The sequence below is a fragment of the Anguilla anguilla genome, chromosome 4 (genome assembly GCF_013347855.1).
Source record: "Anguilla anguilla isolate fAngAng1 chromosome 4, fAngAng1.pri, whole genome shotgun sequence".
Lineage (NCBI taxonomy): Eukaryota > Metazoa > Chordata > Actinopteri > Anguilliformes > Anguillidae > Anguilla > Anguilla anguilla.
Window position 1 is genome coordinate 37,866,846 of NC_049204.1, and position 20,742 is coordinate 37,887,587.

At 38.4% G+C, this 20,742-nt stretch overlaps 1 pseudogene; it reads right to left on the reverse strand.

Annotated features, from left to right (window-relative positions):
* Positions 1 to 6,887: 6,887 nt before the first annotated feature.
* Positions 6,888 to 19,900, reverse strand: LOC118225298 (annotated as a pseudogene).
* Positions 19,901 to 20,742: the final 842 nt, after the last annotated feature.

Here is a 20,742-nt window from a genome sequence, read left to right on the forward strand (position 1 = left end):
GTGTATTTTTTTATTTCTCATCCTCATAATTGCTTCCTTGACTTTCATTGATACAAGTCTAGTCCTCATATTGACAACCACCAATAACAGACTCCAAAGGTAATCAAAAGCCTAGAATCAAAACTAGATACTTATACCTGCACTAAGGCAGCAATTGAACACACCTGACTAATTAGAACCATCTGTAAAGACATTTGTAGCAAACATTATGGTACCCTGAAATGGAGGGGGATTGGGACTATTGATTGTACACATGTACAAACTGAAATTGCTATTGTAGCCTATTATTTACCTTGTTGTTGCCCTCCCCTATATTTATATGATAAGGTTAAGGAAACCTTTTATTTATGCCAGTCTTATTTTGATCAAACCTTCAATGGTTTTTATATACATCAAGCCTTACCGCATACCAAAAAAGCATTAGGAAAATGACCCCTTTCAGGATTTCTAATAGAAATCGCCATAATCACCCAAACAACTATATTGGCCTGGAATTTTCAAATATATATTTCTTTTCTCACATTCATGCAAAGAAACTAAATGCTAAAACATGGACCATTTTTCATTTATCTTAATTTTGTATTATCTCATTGTATTCTTACATGTGATGAATTTGTATTGGTGTATGCTGCTATATTGGCCAAGCCCCTTGAAAGGGAGATCTCAATGGGACTGAAAAAATACAAAGTAAATGAATTAAATACACCTGTAGATGGTAAGAACACAGCAAACATAGATTACTGAAACATGCATTTTGAATACCTATTAATTTTAAATGATCACACGTTTTTAAATGAAACCAACCCAGTGGTTCCTTATTTATTTCTTCTTACGTGACCCCAAAGTTTACCCCCGCATTTATCATATGAACAGATTTTTATTTCCTTAAGTGGTTTATTGGACTTTACATAACATTCAGAATGAAAGTGAAATGAACTTCATAAAATATTAAGGGGTACAACAGCACACAAAATGTTTTTACCCATGCAGCTGTGGGAAGAACTGACATTTAAACAATTCTTGGTTTAATGTTGGTTCTGACAAACAATATATAGCCCAGTGATCCATCAGCCATACAAGTTATTTTGGTCTAATATTGATGGCTTGAGTATATTGATGGGTTTATGACCTTTTGAAAAAACAGGCGCAATAACTGTCTGGGCAACCTATTTTTTATTTTCACACTTCTCTTTTGCCAATTACCAAAATAAGTTCACATTTTCAACACTGAAATCATCACTGGTAAAATCTGCAATCAAATATAATGTATTCACATAACACTGGTCATTATTTTAAGCAAATATCTCATTTTTGAGGTACCAACTACAGCCAACATAAAGACAATGTAACAAGTGTTGTCTCGCATAGTAATCAGTATCAGAGGCAAATAGAAATCTAAGGAAAGATGTTAAAGTCACATAAAAGGATTAACTTTCTATACAAACGCATAATTTGTAAGAATGTGCCTGATAGCCAAATTATTTATTGAAATGATGTTCACATGAGGACAGAAGGTACAAAAGTTAATGTTTATGAAGAGTTGAGTCTATGGTCACTTAAGTTTTTTCTTTGGGAAACCAAGAGAAGTGATGGGCTGTACTCTTGAGGAGGAACAGGAGGTAATCTCTCTGGACCACCAAAAATAAATAAATAAATAGAATAGCCAGTTCCCCGGCATGGTGACTGGGGAGCTGTGCTTTAGAAGGTATATAATTTCAGATGAGAAACCTAATCATCTGACCATATGATCACCTAAATCTTACTGCCTTAATCATCCCATCCACATCTCACTGACTGCACAACCGCTTTCATTCCTTACCCATTTTGAGTCCCCAGGTCCTCACTGCAAATTAAATTTCAACTTATTTGTAAGACGTGTAAGCGTCTCCGAGAAACACCCACTGTACTACCATACCCTGCCAACCCACTCACCGCCCTTTTGGAACTAGCTTGACGCCGTTTCCCACTTACCTGATTCAGAGCACTGGGGGCATTGGAGTCCCTCCACCCTTTTGTATGCTTGCTGGTGATGCCATGGATGCTATAAAGGCTGATCATGTACAAAGATGTCATTGTAGTGTGAAATTTTGCACTGTGTATTCAGTATTTTTTCTTTTTTTATGTGTCAGGCCAGTGTCAAGCTTGAAGCCCCTTCAGGAAACGTTGTTCAAGTCCAACCTAAATATGCTTTCTGGCAGCTGTTGTAACAAGATTCTAAAAGCTGTTTTCTGGATGCTACTGTTGAGCTTCACCACCACCACCACCACTGTTTTAGCTTTCCACACACCAAAGCATAGTGACTCCTTGTTAAATGCCTTTTGAAAGGGTGAATAAAAATATTCATGTGTCATTAAGTTCTTTTGGAAATAGGCAGCTGTCACCTCAGAAGTAATGTTATTTCAGGTTCATGTTCTTTCAAGAAAGTAATAAAAGATGCAATAAATAATAAAAGTGTAATGATATTATACTCCCTGACCAACCTACCTGCAGTTGGAACATCAATCAACCAATAAATATTTAAGAAAACCTAAAATGGGCTCAGGTGTCAATTTAGTACTTTATTGAATGTTAGGAGACTGAGGGCCTCACAGACAACACAAGCAACAGCAAGGTGGATTCATAACATTGATCCTTTATTCTTTGTGTACAACTCTTATAGGAAACCGCTGCTTATCCCAGGAAATCCAGTTCCTGTAAAAACAAATTCTATACATTTGCCAGTCAAAATGCTGTCTTCACCTCTTTCTATTCCACCACCATCTCAGTGAGCCAAGAGCAAGATCATTTAAAAAAAACAGATGATCTTTCATTTTTAAGTACTGGTACCGCTGTCCATACAATATTACATACAGTAGGTTGCCAAATAGACTGTATAGCAGCATAAGGACCATATAGTTGTACAGAATAGGATGAAGGTTGTTACACACTGCAACACAGGTCCAAATTTACCAGCCTTAAGTAAGACTGAAGGAGGGTGGTTGAGAATTGAGAGGCCTAAAACAGCTACATTCACCCAATATATTTGTTAACAAGTGAAACTGTACACCAGCATTTCCCAAACTGTGGGGTGCGCCCCCCTTAGTGGGCGCCAGGGATGCACGGGGGGGGGGGGGGGTGCAAAAGAATTGGGACTGATAGAATTTAAAAAAATATTTATATACATAATGTCATACAATTATTTTCAAATCTAATTTGATGAATGGGTATATTTTCACTGTCAATGAGAAGGAGAACGGTGGGAAAATGACATCAATGGTCAATTCCGACCACCATCGAATGATTAGACCTATTTAAATTAATATCGAAACTGCGTCAAGTGGCAAAATTAAATGCGTCGTGGTGCAGTTCCATTTGCAAAGCAGAACGGAAGAAAAACAGAATGGACAAGTTTTTAATAGGGCCAAAAAGAAGAACAGAAGGAAATAACGCAACACGATCAACAAGTGGAAAGGAAGAAGCGACGAAACAAAAAACGAGAAAATATGATGATTTGTACCTGGCTTTTGGGTTCACGTGCACCGTGGTAGGGGGCGAGGGGAGGCCTGTGTGTGCACTATGCTTAAAAACTCTGTCAGCAGACAGTTTAAAACCAAACAAAATGAGACGACATTTAGAAACTAAACATAATGACCATGTTGGCAAGCCTCTGGAGTTTTTCACCAAACAACTGCAAGAGTATCGTGGTCAGCAAAGTCGTTTCGTGAAAATCGCATCAATTCCATCCAAAGCCTTGTTAGCTTCCTACCAGGTTGCGTATCATGTAGCTAGGTGTAAGAAGCCGCACTGCATCGCTGAGGAATTCATTCTTCCAGCTGCTGTTGACATGGTCTCCACTATGCTTGGTGAAGCAAGCGCCGAACAATTGAAAATGATCCCTTTATCGAATAACACAATTTCTCGACGCATCGGGCCCACCCAAGTCACTAAAAAACACGAGAAAGTAAGCCCTATGTCTCATGCGTCATATGTTCCACGTATAGTGATTTAAATTAATTATTAGGCCTTTATCCATAATAATAGTAATAATAATAGTAATAATAATAATAACAATAATGGGGGGGGGGGGGCGTGCGACTCGACGCCCCATTTGCTTTGCTTGGGGGGGCTTATGATAAAATAGTTTGGGAAATGCTGCTGTACACTAACACATTTCTCAATGATGCAGCTGTAACCAGTGTTCCTCAGAAAACACCAGTCCCAACACAGAAGTTTTATTTTTACCCTGAATTTATTGCTCAGTAGCCATACCTCCAAGTGCCTTTTTAAAACAGTGAAGGTATACCCTGTTTATTTTTTTTGTCTTTCTTTTTTTTGTGGTAACATACAGCACTCTTCACCAGCATGGTCTGATACGAAAAGCCACATTTTACCAAAAATATAACAATGTCTTCAGGAAAAGAAAGGGGAGAAAATTTCCAAAATGAATATTCATTCATCCTTAAAAAGTAAAAGTGTATGAATTACGCTCCACAAAAAAAGGAAGCTGAGGCCACACCTGATTAAAAGGGATCATAGTAATTTAACACAGAAAAGATCCCCATAAATATGGAGCCATACAGGTGCACAGTACAAACTGTACAAACCCACCCCAAAATGAATACAATAAACATTCCAGTTAATGCGCAGTAGTTGAAAGTGAGAAGAATATTCATGTGGACTAGCATCAGTAGAAAAACACTGCACTTTATTTTACAGTACGAACTATTATATACCACCCGCTATAATTTCGGCATATTGGTGATGCGTTGCCATGTGGAAATTCTATGACTGGTTCCACGAACAACCACCTATGGCATGATCTGGCATTGCAGTTAAGCAAAGGTACTCACCAGTTTTTTATGTGTTATTTTTTACTTGACAGACAACATTTTGCAGGGGAAAATGTGTAGCTTATGATTTTGTTGTCTGCTTATACAGGTGGATAATTTTAAACAATTCAGATTATCCAACGCAAAGGTACGGTGGCATTGTGAAGCTGAGGAACTGTACTTGCATCTTTCAGGTAAGAAACTCAGGACATTAACCATATTATGGTCTGTAAGATGAATGTTTCACAAAAATTACCAGGGACTTTCCATAATCTGTTTAAACCAATCACAATTATTCACATTATTCATACTGTACTGTTAAATGAAGTGCAGCAGAAACAAATTCTCTGAGGAATTACTATTATTATGAAGAACATGCATAGCTGAGTTATCAATGCCCAGTTATGTATTAGCCATTGGTGTTTAAAGTGTTTGTTTCACATTTCAACAACCTGCTGCAGCGGAATAGGAGATCATCTAATATATAAGAGTATGTGAGAAGTCCTGAAACTGTTTTTTTTTACAACACTTCATACTGACCAAACAGCAGAGGAGCCATTTTTTAAAATACAGTATATCCCACAATACAGTACCCTTCCTGGTCAAAACTATGAAATTATATTGTTCACACTGCATGGTTTATGTATTCTACTGTGACATTAGAGACAGATAAAAGAGTAGAAAGAATAGTTTTGGTAAAAATACAGGCAGTCTACAAGAATATGGCTTGATGATGTATGACAATACTTGATGACGTCAACAACAGGTGACCCATGGACAATATTCCCCCAAAGAACTTTATCTTACAGAGATTAAGAGAGTTTGAAGTCAGACATTTTTATTTTCTCTGGTGTATTCCATGCGTGACACAAAGACTGGGATGTCTGCCCAGTGCTTTGTGTCTGCACCAGATTCTGTAAACTGAGTTCTAAAAAAACAGAAAAAAACGTCGTTTCTTAGTGTATAAAAAGTTAAACGCTGTACTGTGGTGCAGACAATGAAAACCAGTTAGTTTGAAGCGATGCAAAGATGTAGGAATCTGATGGGTTTTTGGGTGTATTACAGGGTTAATAACAACTGCTCTCAGAGTGATCTACTGTAAAGCTGGGAAACCATTTTCACCAGATAAACAGACCACAACTGTGGTTCCAAAAATAACAGAAAACCAAAACAAGATTGAGAAGACTATCACTGCTCTTCTTACTAAAGCACCGACATAAGGGTGTTTGAGTTCACTATCTAACTGGCAGATCATGAGAAGACCATGAGAAGCTTCAAAATTAGGGGAAAGGACAATCATGTAACACAACCTAACTAAAAAGGCTATGGATTGGACATCCAAACCGCAAAAATGTGATGAGATATTATGTAAACAGTTTGTTTTTTACACTGTTATTGACACTGATATTGCTAAGTGGTCTATTTAATCCCTCATACTGGGTTTTTCAAAGTGCTAGCGGGAACAATTTGGTTATATAGTAAAAAAGGGGAAGATATTCAGGAGCCAAAAGCGACGGCTCACTCATGATTTACATTTGGCACTTACCTATGGATATATTTTACCACAGCACAACAAATACTAGCATCAGATAATCAATTGCTAAATCTTTTTTGCTTTATGACAAAAAACTGGGAAAAACTAGGAACTCTAAAAGCATGACCTGTGCCCTTTACTTCTTGTTGCTGGACATTAAATTCAATTTTACTCTTTCTAAGCCACTTCCTGTCCACTCCTTCCATTGCCAACGTTAAATTTGGCAAAAAAAAGGACAAATGAGGTTTGTACCACATGCATGCATTAGTTCAGCTAATGTATAACCATGATGAGGACATCTAAGACCATATTCAGTATTTGCCACTCTCACGTACAGCTTGTGGGAGGAGGAGAGTGGGTGGTAGCCAATCAGAACACATTGCCACTGCTCTTTTCATTCATGGAAATACATTACAACTACAGTTGTACAAAACAACAGGGAGGATTACCGTGTTAGAAGAAACAGGACAAAATAATGTATGGTGTCTTGGTCTCTACAGCTGCACCAAGCCACTGATTAATAAACTTAAAACAGAAGCAACTGATTCAGTAATTACCGAAATATGTAATGAAACCAATCATAAAGAGGATTTAAGATATGGTAAACAATATAATATGCCATACTAGTACAAGTAAGACAACTATATGGTAAACAGCACAAAAATGGGTGAAGGGCGTTTTTTTATGCTGCTGTTTGGATGGCTTTGGTGAATAAAGCCAGGCTCCCTGTATATCGTTATGTTGTTGCACAGTGCAGACATGGGGGGGTGGTGGTGCACATTTGGGGTGGAGGACATGGTCAGGGATATTCGGCAGAGTCACTGTGGGACTACCTCCTTCAGAGAGGCAAGAGCTGAGTGAATGCGCACATGGAGTTCTCAAAATCATAGCCGGCATAATCCTCCTGTATCAGAAAACACACACACACACACACACACACACACACAATACAGCAGTGTTGGATCATCAGACAGGAACTGACCGTATTCTCTGATCTACACAGACAGGAAGTGACACAACATATGCACTGTGCTTTATGAAATGCACCTGTCAACTCCGGATGAAAGCACCGCTGGGTAAAGCACACAAAACAAGTAAGTAACAACTGAACAGCTTTTGATTCCCAATTTTTCTTTCGTTCCACAAGCTTCAGATTTTCTCAACTATAAGCTTGGGAGAGGGAGACACTGCGGGCAACCGATTGGCCAGACAAGTTGCGGTTGCACTACGAGGTCAGGGAACACCTTCCCAAATCAAACCCTTCCTCCCTGGGTGAGAAATCCCACAGTCAGCACAGGCATGGTCAGAATGAAATTTGAAGCTGTGAAGTACACTGCTGCAAAGAGAGCCATCTGAACATGGAACCACTTAATATTTAAACAATTTAACTGTTAATTTTTAATATTTAACTGTTAGTATTTAAACAATGCAAAACAATGGTGTGTACATCTTAAAACCGCTGAAGGATAGATTTCACATTTAAGTGTATTCTGGGCCCCATTTCTCAAGAACAAATTCACTAAAATCTGAATCAAGTCTCTCACAACTGATTGTGGCTGACTGTGAAAAATCATGTAATTTCCCAGAAGACGTCTCTCAGGGCAACCCAGACTACTTGTTAAATATAGAAAGAGCCTACAAATGGCTTAACATCTCAGGTTTTAATGGTGCCAATTTGGGGACCTGCCATTGCCAGCAGCTGCCAGCAGCTATAATTCTGCACAAACTCTTACCTTAGCCTGAAGTAACAGCGCTCTTCCTTTCCCCACTGACTGCAAGAACAAACAGAAATAGCACAGGGAAAACTCACAGTCATTATCCAAGAAATGACACTCTGTATCAATTATGTATTATATATACATACATATTATATGTCATTGCATATTTATATATGACCAAATTAAATATTCTATTTGCACCACAGAAGCATGCACCACACACAACTTTGTTAAATTCTCTTGGATACAAATTTGTAGAGCTGCACACACTGACTCGGCTCCTTCCCCTGACAGTGCGGGTCACAGCTCTGGGTGAGCCAGCCTCACCTCAGGACTCTCCAGTAGGATGCAGCCCAGCTCATAGCAGGAGTATGGCTGGACGTAGGAATTGCTCTGTCGGCCTGCCTCGTCTCTCACCGCCAGCTGAAAAGACTGCATACAAGCAGCGCAGTCAGAATCAGCGCGGTCAGAATCAGCACAGTCAGAAGCAGCGCAGTCAGAAGCAGCGCAGTCAGAAGCAGTGCAGTCAGAATCAGCACAGTCAGAAGCAGTGCAGTCAGAAGCAGCGCAGTCAGAAGCAGCGCAGTCAGAAGCAGCACAGTCAGAATCAGCACAGTCAGAAGCAGTGCAGTCAGAATCAGCACAGTCAGAAGCAGTGCAGTCAGAATCAGCACAGTCAGAAGCAGCACAGTCAGAATCAGCACAGTCAGAAGCAGTGCAGTCAGAATCAGCACAGTCAGAAGCAGTGCAGTCAGAATCAGCACAGTCAGAATCAGCACAGTCAGAAGCAGTGCAGTCAGAATCAGCACAGTCAGAAGCAGTGCAGTCAGAAGCAGCGCAGTCAGAATCAGCACAGTCAGAAGCAGCACAGTCAGAATCAGCACAGTCAGAAGCAGTGCAGTCAGAATCAGCACAGTCAGAAGCAGCGCAGTCAGAAGCAGCGCAGTCAGAATCAGCACAGTCAGAAGCAGTGCAGTCAGAATCAGCACAGTCAGTAGCAGCGCAGTCTGAATCAGCACAGTCAGAAGCAGCGCAATCAGAAAAAGCTCAGCATCAATGCCAGTGTAGCGCAACCCCCTATAAGCATATCGGGTACAAGAATAACCCGGATGTAGAGAGGAAAATCCGTGGTAGGGAATACTGAATAGTTCCAATTCAAATGCAGTTTAAAAAGCACCTCATGCATAAAAATATTTTTCAGTTCAGTCAAAAGATATTAAATATTCACAAAATGACAAATGCCAAGTCAATATTATTATTCCATGCTTTTCAGTACAATAAATGAGCTAAGAAAACACATCTGAAAATCTGTGGTTCAGTTAAGTGGACAGTGACACCATGTGCCCAAACAGTGTATTGGTGTTTCCCAAATTGGACTGTCCTGAGGGCACAGTTCTATATACGATTCAATTAAACATTGTAGTAAACATTAAACATTAAAATACGCAGAATCTAAAATAGTACAAATATTTTTTTGTATGAATTTGGCCAAAATCAAACCACATTATCAAACCATTTTTTTATTACCTGTATGGCATCCTTTGTATTTCCTAAACATTTGTGAATGGCACCGAGAAGCAGGTTTTTTAGGCCTGTGTGTGAGGGGTCATCCACGTCCTGTAATACTGAAGGAGAAGTAAGAAAGTGGAGGTGCCAGGTGTTAATATGGAAACCTACTGACAGCTCCACAGAAGGCGTATAGTATTATATACATTACATTACAGGCATTTAGCAGACGCTCTTATCCAGAGCGACTTACACAACTTTTTACATAGCATTTTTACATTGTATCCATTTATACAGCTGGATATATACTGAAGCAATTTTGGTTAAGTACCTTGCTCAAGGGTACAACGGCAGTGTCCTACCCGTGAATAAAACCTACGACCTTTTGGTTACAAGCCCACTTCCTTACCCACTGTGCTACACTCTGTCCTAGTACACACCCCCCTGATTCTGGTCCTTGCTAATGAGCTTGACCATCATTTGCTTTGTGTCCCCATCAGCATAAAACCTTTTCTGTCTGCTTTGCAGGTTTCAGGGTGGTCACAGCTGCAAGGTGAGAGCCCTGACTATAAAGTTAATGTTCTGCAAAACAAATCTGAAAACCATGAAATCAAGAACTAGTATGCCCCTTAATCATGTTTCATGTCAAGAATTAAATTCCTGAAGGAATTCTTGGATTGCACGGTGCCGTATTACACAACAGATTGCTTTAGATTGACACGGGTTCATTTAATTCCCAAAAACGTATTTTTAAGAAACATAATAACTTTGTGGATTTCTGTATGTTACTCGGTCAAGTGCATCAAACAAAACTAACATATAATAATGACACCCTGGTCTTGAAAAAAATATATGGCCGTGTTGAGGACACAAAAAGGCGACTTAAAACTACTTTAAAGTGTGACTGATGATAAAAGCCAAGCCCATTTTGAAGAAAAAAAAATCTACTTAATGCTTTACTAGATGCCAATGAATTGAATACAGATAAATCTTTTATCACAATTCATTACGCAGCAAGCAGAGACAGACTATACTTGGCTCGGGCACACAGTTGCAGCAGCATCTCCGTTTACTAAAGCCACAGAATGACACAAATAAATGTGGTACAGCTCTTTCTGGGGGCCCCCCATAGTATGTGGTGGGATCAGTGAAGTCACCTTGGCTCATGAGCTGCAGTTTGGAGATGGAGCAGTTGGGCAAAGCCTTCCACAGGTACAGAACCTCAAAGGCAGCCAGTGTACACAGCTCCACTGTGGGAGAAGTCTTTCGTAATCTCTCTGCCTGAACACACAAATAGATGCCAATCCATACATGTACCCAATCATACACACGTGCAAAAGTACAAGCACATGTACACGCACAAAAAGAAGAGAGACACATGTGCGGCCATAAATACACATGTGCATGCACATGTGCACATGCACGCACGCATGCCCACACACACACAACAGGAAAGACAAGCAGTACAAACTGGGCTAAAGCACCTCTCTGCTAGAGGGCATGGGCACCCAACACCTCATTAATTCCAAAAGACGGGGGTTTCCCAAAATGTTGAAATCACGCTAAACCGTTAAAGACTTTAAAAAACTTTTAAAAACCATTAAAAACTAGCGCACAAGCCCACCTTCTTCAGAGAGAACTGTTCAATCTGGTTGTTCTTCCTCTTGAAGTGCTTCTGGACGTCCTTGAAGATGGTCTTCGCCCTATCCAGATCTCCTGTGGCTCCCTGGCACACTTTGAACAGAGTGGGAAGAGGGTAGAGTTTTTTTTTTGGTATTTCCACTGGTGGGTTTAAAACTACACTCAAAAATGGAGCATCGCGTAGTTCTGGCAGGCCACGAGAGTCAAGCGCTCCGGCTGAATCAGCTGATGGCTCAGCTGAGTGATGTTCGCCTATCACAGTACATTCCCTAACAGGGTGGTCTACTTAAACAGCCTCCCTCTACTCATTCGCTGCACGTTGCTTTGTAAATCCCCTCCACCACCCCAGCTCCATCCCCATGCGTCAAGAATTTGCATTCTCCATTGCTATGTGTTAAGAATTTGTATTGCTCCATCCCCATGTGTTAAGAACTTGCTTTGCTGCTGGATCTGTTCCGTGTGTACCCCTCTAGGGGGGTTTGGCTGCTGGCCTCCCGACCTTATCCACGCGGGCTGCATGGTTGGCGGGAGAGCTCCAGAACAGAGCCATACCGCCAAACATAACTGTATTGCCTTTATTGTCAATAAAGTTCTACTTTGATGACAGTGGTCCTGACAGAACTATGACTTGCATACTTTGAAGGACCATCAGTGCTTTAATGTTCAGTGATAGAATACCACACTTTCAGAAGAATTACCATTCTCACATCCTTTAAACACAAACACACACACACGCACCAAATCCCCACTATTTCCTTGCATCTTCCTTTCCTGTAATCTTCCACCACTGTCATCTAGTCTGCTTTCTCACTTACCTTTCACATATCTTTCCTAGATAAACCTTTTTCCCTTTTTACAACTGGTTTATATTTACCCTTTCTGCAGTACAGGAAACCCACAATACACAAGCCCCCTCTCTGCACTTGATCCATCTAAAAATGTTTCCAGTATAATGAAATTGAAATAAATGAAGCAACATAAGTAAATTGCACTTCACATGAAGTAGATAAATTGGTTCCTTCCCTCAGTCTAATTTGTGGTGTTTTTATGTGGAGTATGGGAGAATCCTGCACGAACATGGGATGTTATAAGGTCCAGAAAGGAAAACAGACCTCCAGCCCACCGGGGGCAGTCATGCTAACCTCCGGTCAGGTAGGCATAGTAGCACTGGGACCACCGTGACTCGTCCTTTAGTCTCTCAAAGGACTTGTACGCATTTTCAAAGTTCATTTCGATCATGCTGCACCACCCTGAACGTACAGACAAAAGGCTATTTAATGGGGGTCCTTCCTACTACAAAACAATGCTTGGTTGAAGAAACATACTAAAAACGTTTGCTGGTGACCTGCTGTTTTACACATGCATTTAACTGAGGATCACGTAAGGACGAGATAGAGTATTATACAGTAAGTATGGCTGATTGTGTATCCTGTTGTATTTACTAACGTTCACACAATCAACAAGCGTCAACTTGTGTGAAATTTCTCTGTCTCTAAAGAGCAGATATACAGTGAATCAAGATGCAAGCAAGACTGAGGCACAGGTATAGGCCTTGAAGACGCACATCGTAAAAAAATGGCATAAGGAAATGATCAAAAGACTACCGCAAATGAAAAACCATTTACTGAAGGAAAAACAATGAAATCCTGCTATTTATGGGATGGCCATTAAATATTCAGTTATTACCATGATTCAACATTACTGTAAATTTTTACAAACATTTTACTGTAAGAATACATTTTTTTTACAGTGCACTGAGAGAATCTTTGCAACAACGCTTTTTCAACAACTTGAGCAAGAAATCATCAAACAACACAAATGAGGAAATATTGGCTAAAGTCACAGAGCAGTCATGGAAAATTTGTTAAAATCACAGAAAACTGAAGGAGAAATCATGTAGTGATTAAGAAATAATTTATCAAATTAACCAAAGGATCTCATACGTAGCAGTTGGGAATGACTGATCACGTGTGGGGCAACATAAGCAAAACCACTGTCTATCAAGATGGTGGCACTGTCAGTCATAAAAATAAAAAATTAAAATTAATGACAACGTTAGCTATGCTAACAAAAATTTAACGAACGCCACCTCATTAAAAGTTCTGCGTAGATATTGTCCAATAAATTCTGTTAATGTGCAACGTGTCAGCTATTACCTGTTACTGAATCTTACAAAAACAAACGACACAAAAGGCAAATAAAAGAGTTAATATACTCAACAAAGTGCCATCGTTCGCATTTGTTCCCATCGCTGACCGCCTCCAGTAAGTTCCATAGACTGTATAAAAGGTCATTTCAAGCATCGGCGTCACATGACCAATGGAGCATAACTTTATTGGTTGGATGTTGGTTCGATTTGAGACAGAATCGATTGCTTATCCTTGGAATCCCGGATGTTTAATCTGAAATTTTTACCTCAAATTTTGGCATCTGAATTTGGCCTATTGAATTTGAGCAACTTGAATATATATTATTTGAATTTTTGATTCTGAATTTGTGAACACTGAAATATGAAAGTGAAAATTAGTTATTAAAAATTTGAAGAGTTGAATTCAGAGGCAAAAAAATAAGATACATAATTTCAGTGCAAAAAAAAAAAAAAAAAATCAGTGCTAGAAATTCAAAGGCTTTTAAATTTCAAAATCTGGTGAGACAGAATTACTTCCATATGCCGCTAGCCATCTTTACGTGTTATGAATTGTTTTAGTGTTTTTAGCCGTTCCCAAGCAGGCCAACTCAGACTAGAGTGCGGTACGAAAATGGAAAAACTAGAACTGTTACTTACAATCACAATTTGATTTTGATTTGACTGAGAATTTTATATTTTAGTATATTTATTATTTTTATTATTTTATACCTTTAACAGTATATAGCTAAGTTAGCCAAGCACCTCAAACACCAACATCGCAAGTTATTCAAAGAGTTTAAGCAGCTCACCTGTACTCTTTGTGCGAATTGGAGAACTTGCTATTGAGCCATAACATGGTCTTCTGTCACTCCTGTCGCATGCTGCAGCTGTTTCTATGAAACCCTTGCTGGTTAAGAGATTATTTACTATTTCTCTAGCTCTTTGGGCTATTCCCGTGTGAAATTTGGTGCCCCTACTTGAAAGGTCCTAATACCAAGAAAATAAGGACCCCTTAATGAAGTCCGAATTATTGCCTCATTCAAATTTTAATTATTTAACATTTTTGTTTGATTATCTTTGATTTTACTGTAAAATGTTACTGATGCTAATGTTAAACTTGTTTTGCTCACTCAGTAGCCCATAAAGAAAAAAAAAGAGAAATTATTCAAAAAATAAAAATGACTGTCTTGTGATATGCCTGAGTATAAACTGAGTTACATTTATATATTCAGGAATGATATTTATATATTCAGAATTACATTTATATATTTGGGAATTGAATTTATATATTCAGAGTTACATTTATATATTCAGGAATTGTATTTATATATTCATAATTACATTTATATATTCGGGAATTGAATTTATATATTCAGATTTGTATTTATATATTCAGAATTGCATTTAAATATTTGGGAATTGAATTTATATATTCAGAGTTTCATTTATATATTCAGGAATTGTATTTATATATTCAGAATTACATTTATATATTCAGGAATTGTATTTATATATTCGGAATTACATTTATATATTCAGTAATTATATTTATATATTCAGACTTACATTTATATATTCAAGAATTATATTTATATATTCAGAATTACAATTATATATTCAGAGTTACATTTATATATTCGGGCTGTTTCCTATTTGGCCCCTCACATATATATGTATATATATATATATATATATATATACACACACACACACACACACACACATACTCACCGGCCACTTTATTCGGTACACCTGCTTGTTTTAACGCAAAGATCCTGCTCCTCCAAACGACAAATCGTGTGGCCACAAAGTGTATAAAGCATGTGGACATCATGAAGAGGTTTTTTGTTTGAGCAAACATTAGAATGGCTGAGATCTGTGACCTAAGGGACTTTAACCATGGTATGATTATTGGTACCAGAAAGGGTTGTTCCAGCATCTCAGAAACAGCTGCCCTCCCAGAATTGTTACGCACTACAGTGGGAATGGTGGAATGGTGAATGGTGCAATAAACAAAAAAATCCAAAGAGTGGCTTTTCTGTGGCTTAGACCACCTTGTTAATGGGAGAGGTCAGCGGACAATGGGCAGACTTGTTCAAGCAAACAGAAAGGCAATACATATTTAAATAACAGCCTATCTTGCAATAGTGGTGTGCATAAAGGCATGTTGGAATGCACTACGTCGTACCTTGAAGCAGATGGGCTACAGCAGCAGAAGACCACGCCAAGTTCCACTTCTCTCAGCTAAGAACTGGAAATTGAGGCTACAGTGGGCAGGAACTGAGTGATGTTATGAAGTCAGCAAGGACCAAAATCCCTAAGAAATATTTACAGCACCTTGTTGAAACTATGCTGCAAAGAATCACAGCAGTTTTTATACTGGCCATAAGGAGTAAACGCTGTGCTTTGTGACATGGTACACTATCCTGCTGGAAGTATCCTTTTGAAAAGGGTAGAATGTGGCCACATTTTGGTTTCACCATGTAGAAATCACAGCACTTTTTATAAATAGTCCCCCTATTTCAGGGCATCATGACTTTTGGGACAGATGGCATAAGAGGGGTTTCTGAATAGTCAAGTGTGTCCAAATGCTTCCTTCATGCAGGTATAAGACAGCTTTAAGTATCTAATCTTGATTCTAGGCTTTTGATTGCCTTTGGACTCTTATTGGCGTTTGTCAACATGAGGAGTCATGAAAATGAAAGTCAAGGAATCCATTATGAGGCTGAGAAACATTTACAGCATGCTTGAGTTCTAAAACAATATGTGTACTATGTGTTTCAATTAATTGAACAATTCAATTTTCTAAGTGAAATGAAGTTAATACATCCTTTGCAGGGAACTGAAACAAGACATATTTCTGTAAATTTTAATGCACAAGTAGTTTTAATTTTCTTTTAACATATTGAATTTTACATATTGAACAAAGTAACAAAAAAATGTGTATGTGTAGAAGTTTTATGAAAATTAACAAAACATGTACATTTGACCAGGAGTGCACAAGCTTTTGCAAACCACTGTATACAGTTAAAAGCCATGTTACCTAGTTGTGGTACTGTTGAGCTTGCCGGCAGCTAGTGATTTCAAAAAACTGAACCAAGAAAAAAAAAAAAACAACAACACACAAATGAAACAATTAAGCAGGCAAGAGTGCTTATAATTTAACTTCACACTATCTGGGGTATTACTTATAAAAAGAAAAATTACATTAATTAAATTAATCTTTTGGTATTTATGAATAATAATAAGACACATGTCTTATGGAAGAATAATCTTCCAGGTAAACATGTAAAACTCCAATAAAAACAAATAACTGAATGTCATCCAGAAAAGCTTTATAGAAGTCACTGGTCAACCCATCATTCCCTGGATAGTTATTCCCATTTAGTTTGCAGATACCCTTCTTAATTGCAGTAACAGAAATATCTGTGTAACATAAATTGGAATTATCCATCAATACACACTGTACAGTCTTTAAGAGCAGGCATATCACTGATGGGATATTCATCACTGGTATAAAACTGGCTATAGAATTCCAATGCATATTTTGAAATATTTTTTGGGTTCTCTTTTTCTGTACCATCTGTCTTAGGTTTGAAAAAAAAAAGAGAAGAGTATTTAGTATTCTTTTTAAATTAAAAAAATATATATTTATACATACTTTGCCCTTATAGTGCTTGTCTTCAACAGTTATTGAAGATATGTTCCCAGTATGGTGAAGATTTTGACATCATGTATAATGCCAAAAAGAGCAATATTATGTTATGTTAGATGTAAAGGGGACAGGAAATTAGTATCTGAAGAAAAGCATGTTTTCAATGTACACAAATGCCAAGTTACTCACACATACAAAGCACCATCTATAAGTAATTCAGACTTGCAAATCTCGGCCTGCGACTAAAAGTATATATCAAAATTAGGCTAAGTTACAAGAAACAATATTGGTTATCTTAGCTCACAAATTTAACATGCCGTATTCCAAAGCAATGCTGCTACCCAGTTTTCCCTAAATTATTTCAGGTAACTTGGCCCCAAGGTTGGGTAGCTTTTGTATAAAAATTTGGCCTTCTATCAAGATGTCTTCCCCCACCCTTTGGGAACTGCTATAACCGTTTATAGCTGCAACTCAGCTAGCTCAGTAATTCACCTGCATTTATCTCAATCAGGAGACATGAATTCGCTACAGCATGCATGCTCTCTAGTTTTAAGGGCTCTATTTTAACAATCTAAGCGCATGGCGCAAGTGCATTTAGGGTATGTCCAAATCCACTTTTGCTAGTTTAACGGCGGATAATCTGAGCGCAAAGTAAGGCGCATGGTTCAAAGGGGTTGTACTTAGTCTCTTCATTAATCATAGGCGTGTTTTGGGCATTACATGAAATAAACCAATCAGATTGTCATCTCCCATTCCCTTTAAAAGCCAGGTGCACTTGCACCTTGGCAGATTGCTATTATAATGGTGGATTTGCCAAGTAGTAGGAAAGAACGCTTCTCTGCAGAGGAAACGGATCTGCTCGTGCGCGAAGTTGAAGCGCGCGAGCAAACCATCTACGGCAACAGCAGGATTCCACCAAATATTATATTATGAATATTATGTTAATATATATAATATTAATATTATATTACCAATGTTATGAATAACCATTATGACATGTTTTAACCATTGACAAGTTTTTTTTTTTTTTTTTAATATCGCCCGTTGTGCCTATGTAGGCGCATATTACTATCTTAATAATGCGCCCTTAAAATAACAGTAAAATACTGCACCATTGACTTAAGACCAGGTTTTTGTTGGCCAATCGCGCAATCGCAATTCCGCTGCCGCAAGATAGCAATGCACCAACAATGCGCCTGACCACACCTCATTTTAAGGCCAACACGCCCATGGGCGCAAATACATTTGCTATTTAAACAACGTGTGTGCTGGACGGGAAAATGACAACTGCGTCGGTCTGAAACTAGCAAAGACAGTTTATGTTGCGCTTGGCACCGCTTTGCGCCGGTTTGAAAATAGAGCTCTAAGTATAACCACCTTTGCTTACCGAGGTAGCTGGATAACTGGAGTAAAACCCATAATAGCTCTTCTTCAGTCCATGTTGCAGACTTGGGAGAGTTTTTAGCATTAGATGACAACGGGTAAGTTGTCACACTGGTAAATTGTCACACTGTTCATACCTCCAACAGAAGACACGCTATCTCAAAAATCAAATAGCTACTTTGTGTGACAACATGTTCAATGGTCAACTTCCTGTTCACATGTGGTCAAAGTCACTATTCTGAGGTGAGCACAATTTTCTTATTTTTCACCTTCAAAAGTAAAAAAATGACACTTTACATTTTATGTAATAAAACTATTTTAGGTATGAATGTTAAAATGTATATTGTTGTACTGAGTAGAGGAGACATTAACCTGTCTTTTGATACTTTAGCTGCAGTCCTATGTTGAGCTAACCTTGAGAATTAACCAACATTAGCACACATGTCAATTTGTATAAATAGGCACATAGAACATGCTCAAAAAACACTGATATTGTGATATTTTGAAGGAAGGAAGGAAGGAAGGAAGGAAGGAATAGAATAATAGAATAGATAAACTTTATTAATCCCCAGAGAGAGAAACTTCAGATGGAGGGAAGGAAGAAAGACGGAGAATGGCAGCACACCACCTGCTGCCATAATGTTAAAGGCAGTGAGGCAGGTAAAGTTGCAAAATAAATCAATCAGGAGTACAGCGAGGGATTTTGGCATAAATTACTATACTCTGACTCGGTATTGTCAAAAGGTTCCCACAGAAGAAGTAGGAAATCAGGCAGCTGTGACAACAACTGTGGTTGGCTATAGAAAGCCACGGCAGGTTTTTCACCTGATTTGGAGATGCAGCTTGTTCAATATATTGTGACCTAGCAATATACCAATATACCTAACACCTCAGGCCAGGCAATTTATTTGTCCCAGAACTGTAACTCTGAAGATGAGCCTGATTAGTCAGATACGGATGTTGTTTGTTGTTATTTACGGATGATTGTTTGTTGTTTTGAGTTCTTTATGTTGAATTTGGTTTTGAATTTGAAATTTAAAAAAATCAATATTCACAATTAAGTAGTTGTGTTTTTATTTGTTGATAATCCAATGTGACAGCTTACCCAACATAGTGTGACAACTTACCTGCTGATGGGGCAAGTGCGCACACTGTATTTAACTGTCTACAACTGTACTGAAATAAGATATGAAGATGTAATGAATACAACATATGTACCCAAGACTTTTTTCTTTCATTTGGTATGACATTTATACCATTGTGATGTATTGTGCCCAGTCAATGTAAGAAAGAGTGAAAAGTGTGACAACATACCCCGCTCTCCCCTACTCAGTGCAGTTACCCAGCTAACTCAGTAATTCTGCTTCATGAAACAGAGCCTAGAATTGCTAAATATTAAACTAGGAAAAACACAAAATAGCAAGGGCTCTACGGAGTAGCTACCATACGATGTTCCCACGCACAAAGGGGTGCACTCAGTGTAAAGATCGTTGTAACACTGCCTAATTACTGTTACCATCCATCCATTATCTATACCCTGCTTATGCTGAGCAGGGTCGCGGGGGGTGCTGGAGCCTATCCCAGCATGCATTGGGCAAGAGGCAGGAATACATCCTGGACAGGCCGCCAATCTATCAAAGGGCACACGTACCATTCACTCATACAATCATACTGTCGGACAAGTAAGGCTTAATTAAGAATATGTTTATTTTCTGAATCCAGCAGTTCCAACAGTCAATGCCCTTGTTAAATTGTTCAGCACTCTGAATACTGAACCAAGTGATATTGCATGCTAGAACCCCTCACTTAACCTACATGTAAAATATATTTTATTGGATTTAATTTAATAATTATGTTTAAAATTAGAATTATCAATTAAATCGTCAAATTCATTGATAGGTCAGTCTACAGAAAACTGGTGGAATCAGCCAACAAGTCAAAACAAGCTCTATACCAGGTTTTAAGATTAAATAACTGAATTCAATAAGAAACAGTCAATTATATTAATGAATTGAAAACATACATTCTTTATTGAATGCAGGCACACTACTTCTAAATTACACAACAGAAGACATAATACAAAACATTAAACAACAAATCTATAAATACCAGAAAAGAAAGAGAGAAACGGATAAGCCAGACCTTGCAAAAATGTTACTCACTCCCAGTTTTGGTGCCACAGGATGAAAAGAAAACCAGCTAAAAACACACACAACCAAGGAACCACCACCAAAAAAAGAGGAAAACTCTTCTTCAAGGCTCTGGAACCAAACGCAACACACAACTTTCTCCTGTGGCCATCTTAAATACCTTGCCCTGATTGGGTGATGCCGGGTTAAGGTTCAGGAGAGAATGGAAGGGGGGTCAGA